Raw genomic sequence first — 13,030 nt, forward strand, 5'->3', positions numbered from 1 at the left:
TTCTTCCACTGAGCTATATCCCCAGCCTCTTTATTTTTTGAGACAGGGTCTTGCTAGATTACCCAAGCTGGCCTCCAACTTGGGATCCTTCTACCTCAGCTTCCCAAGTCATTGGGATTACAGGTGTGTGCCACTATGCCCAACTTCAATAGTATTTTTATATTGATGATTATTGCACATTGAAATGGTAATATTTTGGAAATATTAGTAAAAATATTGGGTAAAAATATATTGTTGTCAGGGTTGGTGGCAAAAATCTGTAATCCTTGTGATTTGGGAGGCTGAGCCAGGAGGATTTTAAGTTCATAGTCAGCCTCAGCTATTTAGCAAGGCCTTAAGTAACTAAGCAAGATCCTGCCTCAAAATTAAAAATAAAAAGGGCTGGAGATATAGCTCAGTGGTACAGTGCCCCAGGATTCAATCCTTGGTACCCCTCATATATATATATATAATATATATATATAATTAATAATATATATATTAATATATAATTAATATATATATATTATATATATAATTAACTTCACTTGTTTCTTTTTACTTTTTAGAATTGTGTCTTTAGAAATTATACATGTGGCTGACATGTGAAATTTAATTTTAATAATTTTCTCCCAAAATTTCTTTAAATTTATTAGTTTGTATATCAATTAAAGACAATTTCAAAATTTCATATGTCTACTAGATGGTGTTGGTATATCTAGATACTTCTTTTTTTTAAATATTATTTTTAGTTGTCAATGGACCTTTATTTTTATTTATTTTTATGTGGTGCTGAGAATCAAACCCAGTGTCTTACACATGCCAGGCAAGTGCTCTACCACTGTGCTATGACTCCAGCCCTAATCTAGATACTTCTCGCCCCTATATCTATCATCTTCCACATTTGGCTTTGTTACCATTGATTTGCCCTCTTCCTTCATCCATCACTTCTCCAAGCTTTGAAGCCTAAAAATCCGCCTCATTCTGGAAAATAGTATTCCTTCCTGAGAGGGGTTTCTCCCCCTTGATGCTTTCCCATGTCATCTAATGCCTAGAATTTCACCCCCAAGAGAACAGCTGTTCTTCGGTGTTCTGCATTATAGGTTGGGGGAATGGGCTGTAGCCACACAGCAGTTTGGGAGTCCTTGGGGTGTCATTCAGGCTCCTCATCAGAGGGGACCAAAGACTGGCTGGGTCCCTTAAAACAGCATTTATTAAGAAACAATAAAAAGGACAAAGACAGTATAATTTCCCTTGCAGGCCACTTAACCTAATGCAATATATTAACAAACAAACAATCACCCCCATAGTTCTTTTTTATTTTTTTAAATATTTTTTAGTTGTCAATGGATCTTTTATTTATTTAATTTATTTATTTACATGTGGTGCTGAGGAGTGAACCCAGAGCTTCACACATGCCAGGTAAGCACTCTACCACTGACCCACAACTCCAGCACCCCCCCCCCAATAGTTCTCTTATAAGCATGACCTGTCCTTTATTTTATTTTTTACAATTATTTGTTTTTTTAGAAGTAGTTGAACACAATACTTTGTTTATTTTTATGTGGTGCTGAGGATCAAACCCAGGGCCTCGCATGTGTTAGACGAGTGTTCTACTGCTGAGCCACAACCCCAGCCCATGACCTGTCCTTTAGATTCAGTGGGTCTTCCCTTTCATGCTGCTGAACAGCATTTGAATTTTTTCTGCGTTCCACCTCCATCCAAGGCCTGGTAGCTTCACATCCCAAACTCAGCACATCTGTTAAAGGTTGTTCCAGTCATAAACATATACATATGTGTGTATATATCCATATACACACACACACACACACACATACACATACATGCCAAGATATAAAGATATATATCCCCATATAGAACAAGGCATGATAATCTCAATGTAATAACAGGATGACCTTTAAACCTCCAAGACATATTATCCAGATTGTTCAGTAGGGATAAAAGCAAGGTTCAGTACAGTGTTCACAGGGAGCTGTTATTTGCATTTAAAATGCATAAGTTTCCAAAGTCTTACTCTGGGACAACACACACAAACACACACATAGACACACAACAACAACCAAGCATTAATAGTTGCTTTGAGAAGGAATCTGGGGAATGGGGTGAGTGGGATATGTATGTTTGTTTTTAAAATGTGCATATTTATAATAGCCAAAAGGTGGAAACAACCCAAATACCTCTCGAGGGAAAAATGGATAAAAAAATTGGTATATTTATATGTTGGAATATTAATCCATCCTTAAAAAGGAATGAGATTCTGACACATGTTACAATTGGGATTAGCTTTGAAGACATTTGCTAAGTGAAATATACCAGGCATCAAAGAAAAAATATTGTATGATTCTACTACTTATATGAGGTGCTTAGAATAATCAAATTCATCAAGACAAAGAATGATAATTATTGGAGGTTGGGAAAGGGAAGAATGGGGAGTTAGTGTTTGTTTGGTACATTTTTTATTTATTTATTTTAATTTTGAGACAGAGTCTCGCTAAGTTGCTTAGGGTCTTGCTAAATTGCCAAGACTGGCTTTGAACTTGCCTCTTCCTCCTGAGCCTCTGGGATTACAGGGGTACACCACTGTGTCTGGCCTTATTTGGTACAGTTTTAGTGTGGAAAGATGAAAATGTTCTGCAGATGAATGGAAGTAATAATTGTACAAAAATGTTAATGCTACTGCACTGTATACTTTATAAAATAGTTAAATTAGCAAAGCGTATGTATATTTTACCAAAATAACAAATATGTATATGTAGTGGTCTCCCCTTTTAAAACTTATTTATTTATTTTGGTATTGGAGATTGAACCCAGGAGCACTTAACCACTGAGCTATCTCTAGCCCTTTTACATTTTTTGTGACAGGGTCTGGTCAATTTACTGAGCCTGGTCTTAACTTGCAATCCTTCTGCCTCAGACTCCAGATTGCTGCATTTTACAAGCATGCATCACTGCACCTGGTTGTAGTGCCTTTAAAATTTTTTCAATTTATATTTTATACTATTTCTTTCTCTCCCTTCCCTTCCCTTGCCTCCCCCACCCCACACCCCCAGGGGAGCTTCACCACTGATCTACATTCCCTGTCCCAGTCTTTTTTTTTTTTTTGAGACAGGGTCTCAATAAATTGCTGAGGTTGGTTTCTAACTTCTATTTTGCAATCCTGGGTCTCCATCTCCAAAGTCACTGGGATTACAGGCATGTACCTCTGGGCGCTGAGTTTATATCACTTCTCTTTCATTGAAGGAGATGGAGGTCATTTCTTCTAAAATTATAAATGCATTTATTATTTGACCAAGATGTATCTTACAGGTAAGCTTGATTACACATGCAATGTGTATGGACACAGAGTTTCATTACAACTTTGTTTGTAACAGCAAAAGACTAGAAACAAAGTATCCAACTAGAGGAAGCTGGTTAATAAATTAAGTGTGTCCATACAATAGAGCTGGGAAAATGAATGAGGAAGACCTCTAATGTACTGATTTAGCTTCAGGATATATTGTTAAGTGAAGAAAACAAAGTACAAGTAAACATAGTGTATTACCTTTTGCACACACAAAAAAGAAGGAAGCCTGGTGGGGTTGGAGCATGTCTGTAATCTTAGCAATTGGGGAGGCTGAGGCAGGAGGATTGCAAATTTGAAGCCAGCCTCACCAACTTAGTGAAACCCTTTCTCAAAATTAAAACAACAAGGTTTGGGGATAGAGGATATAGCTCTGTGGTAAAGTACCCCTGGGATCAATCCCCAGTACCAAGAAAAAAAAAAAGGAAGAAAGGAGACAATATATTTGTGCTCATATTTAAATAAACTACTGAGGATATGAATAAGACACTACCAATAAGAGTCACCTACCAAGAATGATGGAGCAGGTTTGAAGAAGGGTTGAAGGTTGTTTTCTAAGTACATACTTTTGAATCTTACTATTTTTTAATATTATTTTTAAATTTTTTAAATTCTAATTTGTTATATATGACAGCAGAATGCATTACAGTTCATATTACACATATAGAGCACACTTTTTCATATCTCTGGTTGTATACAAAGTATATTCACACCATTTGTGTCTTCATACATGTACTTAGGGAAATGATGTCCATCTCATTCCACCATCTTTTTTACACCCCTTGCCCCCCCCCCTTCCCTTTGCCCTATCTAGGGTTCCTCTAATCTTCACATGCTTCCCCTCCCAACCCCAATATAAATAAGATAAAATATCCAGCATTTGTTTTTTTGGGATTGGCTAACAACTCCACTTAGCATTATATTCTCCAACTTCATCCATTTACCTGCAAATGCTATGATTTTATTCTCTTTTAATGCTGAAAAATGTTCCATTGTGTATTGAATCTTATTTTGATGATGATAGGATGATGATGATTTTTTGGTACCAGGGATTGAATCCAGACACACATTCCCAGCCCTTTTTATGTTTTGAGTCAAGGTCTCTCTGAGTTGCTTAAGGCCTCTCTAAATTGCTGAGGCTCGTTTTGAATTTGGAATCCTCCTGCCTCAGCCTCCCAAGTCACTGGGATTACAGGCATAGGCCACCAGGCCCATTTATTTTGATTTTTGAACCATATGGAAATATTATTCATTCAGAATAATTTTAAAAATGTAGAAAGTGAAATGGGGGGGGGAGGATGAGTAGTAGAGGGGTGAACAATTCATCCCTTCTATCATTACCTCTCACTCCCACTCACCATCAATTTTATGTATATTTTGGGTTGTTTTGAACTTGAGATTACTGAGACAAACATATCTTTGTAATAGTTATATTTCAAACTCAGATTCACTCCATTCTCCTAACAATCAGGTGAAATTGATACTATTATCAGATCCTCAAAAGAGGATCATTAACATCCTCCTTTACAAATTGAGGAAACAGAGGCATGGAGAAGTTAGGTAATTGGCCCAAGATCTCACCTAGCTAGTAAATTGCAGTTAGAATTCGAGCCCATGTCCGTGAAATCCTGGCTCTCCCAACATCTTTATACAAACATTTTTGCAAACTTACTTGGTTATTTATTTAGGTTACATTATTAGAAGTGGGCACACTGAGTCAAGAAGTTTAATTTTTTAGAATATAAAAGCTCCAAATGCCATTATGAAACTTTGAATTATTTTACATTACCATCAAAAAGGCATGAGAATGTTTCCATCCACATATGATGGCTGACACTGAGTAGCAGCAAAATTTATGTTTTTCTCCAGCCTAGCCAACAAAATATGGTTTATTGCTACTGTTTTAGCTGGCAGTTTACCACTCAAAAGCTTGTAAAAGGTTCTCCAAATCTTCTACACAGTCTTCCCTTTGCCGACGGAGGGCGCTGGCCACCACGCACCTCTCAACGAAGGTCCTTATCAGCTTCCCAGGCTCATTGCGCATGCGCTTATCACGCCCTAGTTGTCCAGCTGTGTGCCTGATCGATGTTTTTTCCGCCAAGCTTGGCTACCACTTCTAAGCCAGGCGGGTACTGCGGAAAAGAGTAGTGTTTTCTGTAAATTCAGAGCGCCCCTGGGTTTCTGGGACGAGGGGTTCTGAAGTGAGTCTGGGGGGTCGGGCGGCGCGTCGGGAAGCCCACGAGGGCGGGGCGGCGGGGCGGGGCTCGCCGGGTCTTGGGCGTCGGTCGCCGGTGGGGCCCGAAGAGGGCGCGGAGCCCCTGACAGGACAGGTACGAAGGCGGTAATTCTGCCTGCTGTCTGCTGTCCGCCCTCCACATGTTCGTGAGGTTCTCGCATTGGGCTGTGGGTTCGGCGCTGGCCTAGCGCGCTGCACAGAGCCGGGTGTGTGACGGGGGCAGGCAAGGTTGGGCCGCGGCAGGGGTGGGTGCCCGCCGTGGTCTGGATGTTTGAACCCAGGCTCGACCTACCCCCCTGAGCTCTTCAGCCTGGTGTTCGACCTGGGTCAAAGTGCCTGTGCTTCAGAGTTCCTCCAGAACTGCAGGGGTCCTCCTCTTTTCTCGGGAGCGTCTGAGGCATCCCTGAACCCATACCAAGCCACAGGTTTCCTGTGGGCACATGGTTGAGAAATTTGTCTCAAACGGGGGGAAAAATTAGAGGACTCAAGCATCAGGGTCTACATATGGGTTTGGTGTGTGTGTACCCCCTCTACAGGGGTCCGCCTTATCTGTTGGCGTGATGACTCTTGAAAAGTCATCTTGCACGTCTCTCGATTTCAGGCAGAACCACAGGTAAATCACACAGACGAGGAACTGCTGTTTTTAAAGACACAGAGATTTAGAAACTTACCCTCATTTATTGCAGTGAAGACAGCAGCAAGCCTTTACTGACCGTTTGCTATGAGGTAGAGGTTGACATTCTTTGCCTGGTATATTGCCAGAGCCTGAGCTGCGGGGATGTTAAAAGAGAAAATAACTTCATTACTACTATTATTTTTTAAATCCATTTTTGCTCAAATGTGTTAAGAAAATTCCTGGTTAAAGTTTTCTCTACTTCAAACTATTTCAGAACCTTCAGGATGCTAATGATATTTACTGTGAATTTCCATCTGGGGGTATGTATGGAGAGTTTCCCAGAGTTTACTGGGAAATACTATTTTTATTGGGTTATACCTCTGTTTAACGTTTGGTACAGTTTGGGAAATGCAGTTTCTGAATTAGAAATTCACTGGAAGGGGCAGTGCAGGCCAGTGCTTTTCTAACTTTTATGATGCAGCCATTTAATGGGGTCTTGTTAAAATACAGATTCCTATGGGTTCTGCATTTCTAAAAAGTTTCCAGGTAATGCTAATGCTACTATTTTGTGGACCACACTCTGAGAAGCAAGGGTGTGAATTACTGGATTAAAAGTTAGAGATCATTTTCTGCTTCCTTTCCTTAAGAACAAACTGCTGCCTTGGGTGAGTCACTTCATCGGTCCAGGCCTTAAAATAGGAGTCTGAACCCGGAGATCGCTAAGGCTCCTTTCAGATCTAACATGCTGTTACTCCAGTTCTACTTGTGATAGCGAATTCCGTATAAAGTATTGTCAGTTTACCAAATTTTGTAATTTGGTTTAAACATTTCTAATAGGAATTAACTAGATAGAAAGCTTCCGATTTTATTATTGGGATAGCACAATAAAATTTTTCTTCAGGTTACTAAAACACATCTCTGCAACTTCCATCCTATTGATTTTAGGTTATCTCTTAGAATAATAATAATAAAAAAGTAATCCCTCTAAAAAGCTGACTCAAAAAATAACAGTGACAGCTATTTCTATCTCTTTTTCTTGGGGAGGAGTTACAGGGGATTGAATTCAGGGGCACTTGGCCACTGAGCCATATCCCTAGCCTTATTTTGTATTTTATTTAGAGACAGGGTCTCACTGAATTGCTTAGTGTCTTGCTTTTGCTGAGGCTGGCTTTGAACTCACGATCCTCCTGCCTCAGCCTCCTGAGCTGCTGCAATTACAGGTGGCGCACTGTGCCCAGCAATTTCTACCTTTTTTTTTTTAATTCAAAATGAACTGTCTTTATTTTTTCCATCATGTTTAAGAACTTTCTTTTGTAAATTTCTCCTTATTCTGCATGTATTGGGGCTTTAGCCTGACTTTGAAGGATGGGTGTGGCTTGCAAGACCAGAGGAATCATTCTAAACTGACAGTGGTGCAGAGATGAGACTGCATACATCAAATTCAGGATTGTTTGATTAATGGGAAAGAAATGGGATGGCAGTGAAAGATGTTGAGAAGATGAATATGTGGACAGAGCAGTCTTTTAGAGGATATATTTGTCTTACTGTTGTATATAAAGTAGTTGGAAATGAGAAAGGAAAGAAGAGGAGTCAGGCTTCACATTATCAATAATAGGGGACTTAGATTGATGATTACAATGATGCTTTTTTATGTATAACAGATTACAGAATTTTTCATGGGCAAGATCTCATTTGATTGAAGAATCCTTTGAATTAGGCAGAGCAACAGATGAGGCACCAAAAAAAATAAATTATTTGCCTTAATTTTCAAAACTACTAAATAGCAGACCAAAGTTATCACAGTAATAATGAAGGAGAAAGGAAGGATGCAGGAGGTAATACTAAGGAAGAATTGATAAGTTAGGCTTGACTGGATGTAGGGTACAAAGAAGTTTCTAGGGAGGAGTCAAAATAGTTGGGAGAATCATAATAACATTGATGGCTGCCACTTGAGGTTTTGCTCTGCCAGCTCTGTCATTGCTAGTGGCTTTCTGGAGTTACAAGTTGGGTGAGATTATAGTAGATAATTCCAGGTTGCTTGCTACCTATCTGTAGTTACTAGGTGTTTCTGGGGGTAACTTGGGATATTTGTCCCATATGAATGAAAATGGAAACTGGGTCCTCATTGTCCCTGAAGAGGTAAGACTGAGAGATTACCTGATTCAAATGTATCTTCACGTCTTTGCCATCTTAGAGATTCTTAGAAATTCTGACTTAATATCATTTTCCTTTGAAAGTTTAGGCTGGTACTGGTTGAGCTTGGATGATGGACAGTTTAGGTGTACAGTGTGACCTCCCCAAGCTCCTTTATATCTTCTAGGGGCTTCACTGCAGAAGAGCAAGAGCCCTTGCTGCCCTTAGTGCCTAATTTCCCAGAATCTGTACATCATCTAGATCCCTCTTTATGGTTCTTTTACCCTGGAAGCATACAAGATTGAGTTAGTGTCATGATCAAATTCCATAGGACCTGGGGCTATCAGTGCAGTTTTAGCTTATTAGGCTCCTATCTAGAGAGGAAAGAGCTGTACCTACTGTGGTGGTGGTGATGGTGTGTGTATATGTGTGTGTTAGAGACAGAGACACAGATATCTCCCCTTCCCTCCATGGTTGTCTTTTAGGGTAGTGTTACTCTCTGGGAAAACTAGAGCCAATTTATTTATCTAGAGCCTGGTGTTGGTATGAGCTTCTATTCTACAGTGAGTGCCTTCTCTGTGCAAAGCACTGTGTTCAGTGCTTAGATCCTGGGATGGGTAAAATTCTGTGTCTTGGAGGAATTCATAATAGGATAAAGCACATAATATTTTAAATAAAATTTGGTATATCCAAGGTGCTGTTGTGAGGGCAGAGGAGGAAATGACTAACTACATGGAGAAGGTAGGAGAGTCTTCAGGAATGAGATGATTACCAAGTTGAGTCTTGAAGGATAAGGAGGGAGAATGGTTCTGGTAATATTTTTAATTTTGCAGAGGTGTAAGGGAAAAGTTAAGTAGATTCAAGTGACTGGAACTTAAGAGCATTTGGGGATCAAAGGAGAGGTGATTGGTTTGACTGGATTCATGATGAAGCCAGATTTTTATTAGTCTATAGTGCTGTGCTAAAAAGATTCAATTTTGTGGGCAGGGAAGCCACTGAAGGTTTTTAGACAGGGAGTGACATGTTTGCATTTTGGGAAGCCATCTGTGGAAATCGAATGAAGGGTGGAAATCAGGATCAGGGATATTGGGAGGCTCTTGTAATAACATGGATGTGATATAGGACTAAACTCAGGATTAAGTCAGTGGAACTGGAGAGAAAGGGGACAAATCTGAGGGAAACAGCAGAGACAGAATTAACTGAGTTAACTGAGTAATGAATGACTAATTGGTTGTTGAGAACAAGAAAGAGTTGTTGAGGATGACACAGTTTTCTATATTTGGTGGATAGTGGTGCCAGTAGCGAAGAGGGAATATAGAAGAGGAACCTTCTTTGAGGTGGAAGATATCAAGCCTGTTTTGGGTCATGTTGAACTTGAATGGTGTTTGGTATTTAGCTGACAGGTAGTGATATGGGTCTGAGGTTCATCAGAGAATTTCTGCCTCGGAGTGGTGGTGGGTGTAGGTGGAAGTTGAAGTTGTGGGGATGGGTGAACTCTCCCAGCCACATTTATGGAAGGATGGAAAGGACAAAGATGAGAGGGATTGGTGTTCAAGGTAAGAAAGAATATTGCCCAGGAAGCTAGGAAAGGAGAAAATTCCAGAGAAGTGATTAGCAGTTTTGGCTGCTTCAGAGAGGTCAAGGAGGATGTGCTTAGGAAATTAACTTTGAGTTTAAGTAGTTAGGAGATTGTAGCCACTAGAACTCTTTTAAGTGTGAACAACATCAGTAGAGTGGTAGGGTTGGAGCCAGATTGCAGTGGATTGTGGTGTAGATGAGAACTGAGAATAGGGAGTACATACATACTCACTTTCAGTAGTCCTTCAGGCAGGGAAGGGAAGAATAGAGATGGTGGTGGCTTGCACAGGAGGTGACAAGGATTAGATTCAGTTTTTCCTAGAATAGTATTGCCTAAACTAGAAGAACATGGTCTTCTGATGATGTGTTAGAGCTAGTAGAAGGAATGTTACTGAAGGCACTAGAGGAGATGATTGTTAAATCAGGTCCTTAGAGTGGAGGGGTTGCCTGGAAAAGAGAGGTACATGATTTCCATTGAAGAGAAATGATGGAAGAAAAGATAGAATTTACATTGAAAGAGGCAATGATGAATGCAGATATATCTAATTTGCAAAGGAATTCTTACCTAGTAGGCTCAGTTTTCTTTCTCAACAAGTTTATTTGCTAAGGGATAAGGACACTTGTATGAGATCCATCAGGAATAGGGACTTGAAAGTGGAAGAAGTAGCTTGAAAGAATTGTTCAGAGGAAAGAGAAAGAAAATAGAATTGAGATAAGCTCCAATAGTGCAGAATACCCTTTGGACTGAAATTCCACATTTATAGGCCTCTCCTCCTCTTTCCTCATAATAAAGGCTATCATATATTGAGTGTATTATATATCAGGCACTTTTTTAAGTGCTTCTCAGGCACTCTCATTTGCTTTTTACAATGATACCCTAGAAAAAGGTATTATTTGTTATAACCCTATATTACAGAAAGGGAAATTGAGGCATGGAAGATTACTTAGACTTGGCAGTACTTCTGCAGACCTTTCTCTGCAGAAATGAAATTTCTTCTTTGAGGCATCCAAGGCAGAAATTTAATTCCAATTCCTGATTTTCTGGACCTTGAGGCTGCTAAGAGCCAGTCTCTGAGCATGATAGAGGCATGAATGGGCAGGGCATTGGGGTCAGTGTTGCTGCCAGCTTTTTGTAAGTATGTAGGGGAACTCTGAAATCCCCGAGTTATTTCAGCAGCATTCTGATTAGAAAGACAAGTGACTGACAGTGATTTGTCAAGTATTGCAGGCTGATACTGACACCTGAGACAGTAAATAAGAAGAGAGAACTTATTCCCATCCTATCACCCAGAAAAAGATTTTTTTCCTACCATTCACTTATGGAACTAGGCAGACCTATAACATTATATAATAACATAATGATTATTAACTCACCTTATGTGTTTTCCTAGTTAGTGTGATAGATAGGATTTGCAAGTAATATACACACCTGACTTGAGTGAAAGGGGAGAATGGTGGACTAGCATGGATAGAAGAGAAATGGACTTACCTTTTTCTGCTGCAGCCACTGGAGCATCATCTCTGTGTCCTTCCTCTGGAGGTTGCCATGGATACGCCTTTGCATGGTGATTTGAGATTGATTTCTATTACGATCAGATGATGACGTGGGTTTAAAAAGGGAAAGACCGAGTGATCTGCTTCTGGGGAGTGGCCGATGAGCTGCTCAAACAGTAGAGCCCAGCACATCCAGTAGAGCCCAGCACAGCTGAGGTGGCTGTGGCTTTGTTGGCTGCTTTGGCTTTTGCTGAAGTTGTGAAATGGTGCATCTCTCTCTTTAGAGCGCAGGCTCAGGGTTCCCTGTCTGCAGGGTCCTAGTGCCAGGAACCTGCTACTTGATTCAGGGGGAGGAACCATCAGGAGCTTCAAAACTGGCTAAGTTCTGCTCTCACTGGGGGGGGGGGGGGGTTACTGTCTTTGAGCATAGGGCTGAAAATCTCTTGCTTTTCTGCAGAGCTTCTATATTGAAATTTAATGAGGTGTACTGTGTAGCTTCCCTTCCTGACTCTTGGAGGTAAGCCTGAAAATCCTTGGACCTTTCTCAGGGAAAGGAATACTTTGGGAATGGGATAGCTACATTCAGATTAGGAGTGGGCTTCAGGAATTTCCGGGGATAATAAAGAACTGAAAAGGCAGGGAAGTCCATTTAGGAAAGTCCTCTATTGTATGAGATCTATAAGGTAGATAAAGGAGTGGGACTGAGTAACAAAAGGCTCTGAAAGCTTATTGTCCTGGGTTCTTGTGGGTTTCTAGAATCCAATTTTAGTCCCCCACCCTCTATTCTCCTCATAGTAAGCAGACCCTTTCCCATCCTGACTTCCGAGGGGCTAACATCCACACTTATTTTTTTGTTACTAGTGCTTTTAGATGTATACAGTTTTGCCCTGCTATCAGACTGCCTGGGTTTCAAGCCAGCTCCTCCAGGATTGGGATCAAAGAAAGTAGATAGTGAATTAGTCCAGGATCAAGTGAGACAAGAGTAGATCAAGGTAACAAGGGATGCTGGGGTGCCAGTAAAAGCAAGGTAGAAATTATTCAGGCCAGTTAGAAATGGGCAAGTTGTTCACTTCAGAGCTTCAGTTCTATCACCTATAGAGTGGAGATAATGGAGTCTGTTTGGGCTTTTGGTTTGATTGTTTTGAGATAATGAATACATTGACATGTAGTTGTAAGAAACTACAGAGAGATTGCACATACCCTTGTTAGTTTCTCCTGATGGTTAACATCTTTCAAAACTGTAGTACAGCATCACAGCCAGGCCATTGACATTAACACCAAATTCTGAAGTGTCACCACTACAAGGGTCCCTCAGGCTATCTTTTTATAATCTCACCCTACCCTGCATTCTACTAACCTTAGTCTGTAACTACTAGCAATCTCACAGTTCATATTTGAAGGAGGTAGTGAAATATGTTAGTGTACATATTTAAATTTGCCTAGAGAAAGCCTGAGAACAAGACTTATTTTCTCTCATCTAATATGCTCAGTTTCCTTTCCCATTTCCCCAGTTCTGTTAATATTGTGGTCTTAATTGCTATGTTTTTACTCAAGCTTGAAAACTCCCAATTTCTTTATTCATTTACTAGTTTTTACATTCATCCATCTATCCATTTTTTCCTTGCAACATCTG

General features: G+C 40.1%; 1 protein-coding gene and 1 long non-coding RNA gene across 4 annotated transcripts in view; one reads left to right on the forward strand and one right to left on the reverse strand.

The window, feature by feature from the left end:
* Positions 1-4,128: 4,128 nt before the first annotated feature.
* LOC131423736 (uncharacterized) lies at positions 4,129-11,693 on the reverse strand. Its single transcript, XR_009225674.1, has 3 exons — positions 11,393-11,693; positions 6,248-6,346; positions 4,129-5,472 (listed from the first exon to the last, which is right to left on the reverse strand). It is a non-coding gene; the product is annotated as an uncharacterized LOC131423736 (long non-coding RNA).
* Dctn1 (dynactin subunit 1) overlaps positions 5,410-13,030 on the forward strand; it is a 30,857-nt gene continuing 23,236 nt past the window's right edge. Inside the window, exon 1 of one of the 3 annotated variants that reach the window (XM_058575087.1) lies at positions 5,410-5,541. The gene's annotated coding sequence lies outside the window, so the exon portion shown is untranslated. Of the gene's footprint in view, positions 5,542-5,592; positions 5,783-13,030 lie in introns of those variants that run through there. The other 2 variants (XM_058575085.1, XM_058575086.1) reach the window with 2 other exon arrangements.

This window comes from Marmota monax, unplaced genomic scaffold, assembly GCF_021218885.2.
Source record: "Marmota monax isolate L192 unplaced genomic scaffold, Marmota_monax_Labrador192_F-V1.1 WCK01_AAM20220418_F8-fsc00106, whole genome shotgun sequence".
Classification (NCBI taxonomy): Eukaryota; Metazoa; Chordata; class Mammalia; order Rodentia; family Sciuridae; genus Marmota; species Marmota monax.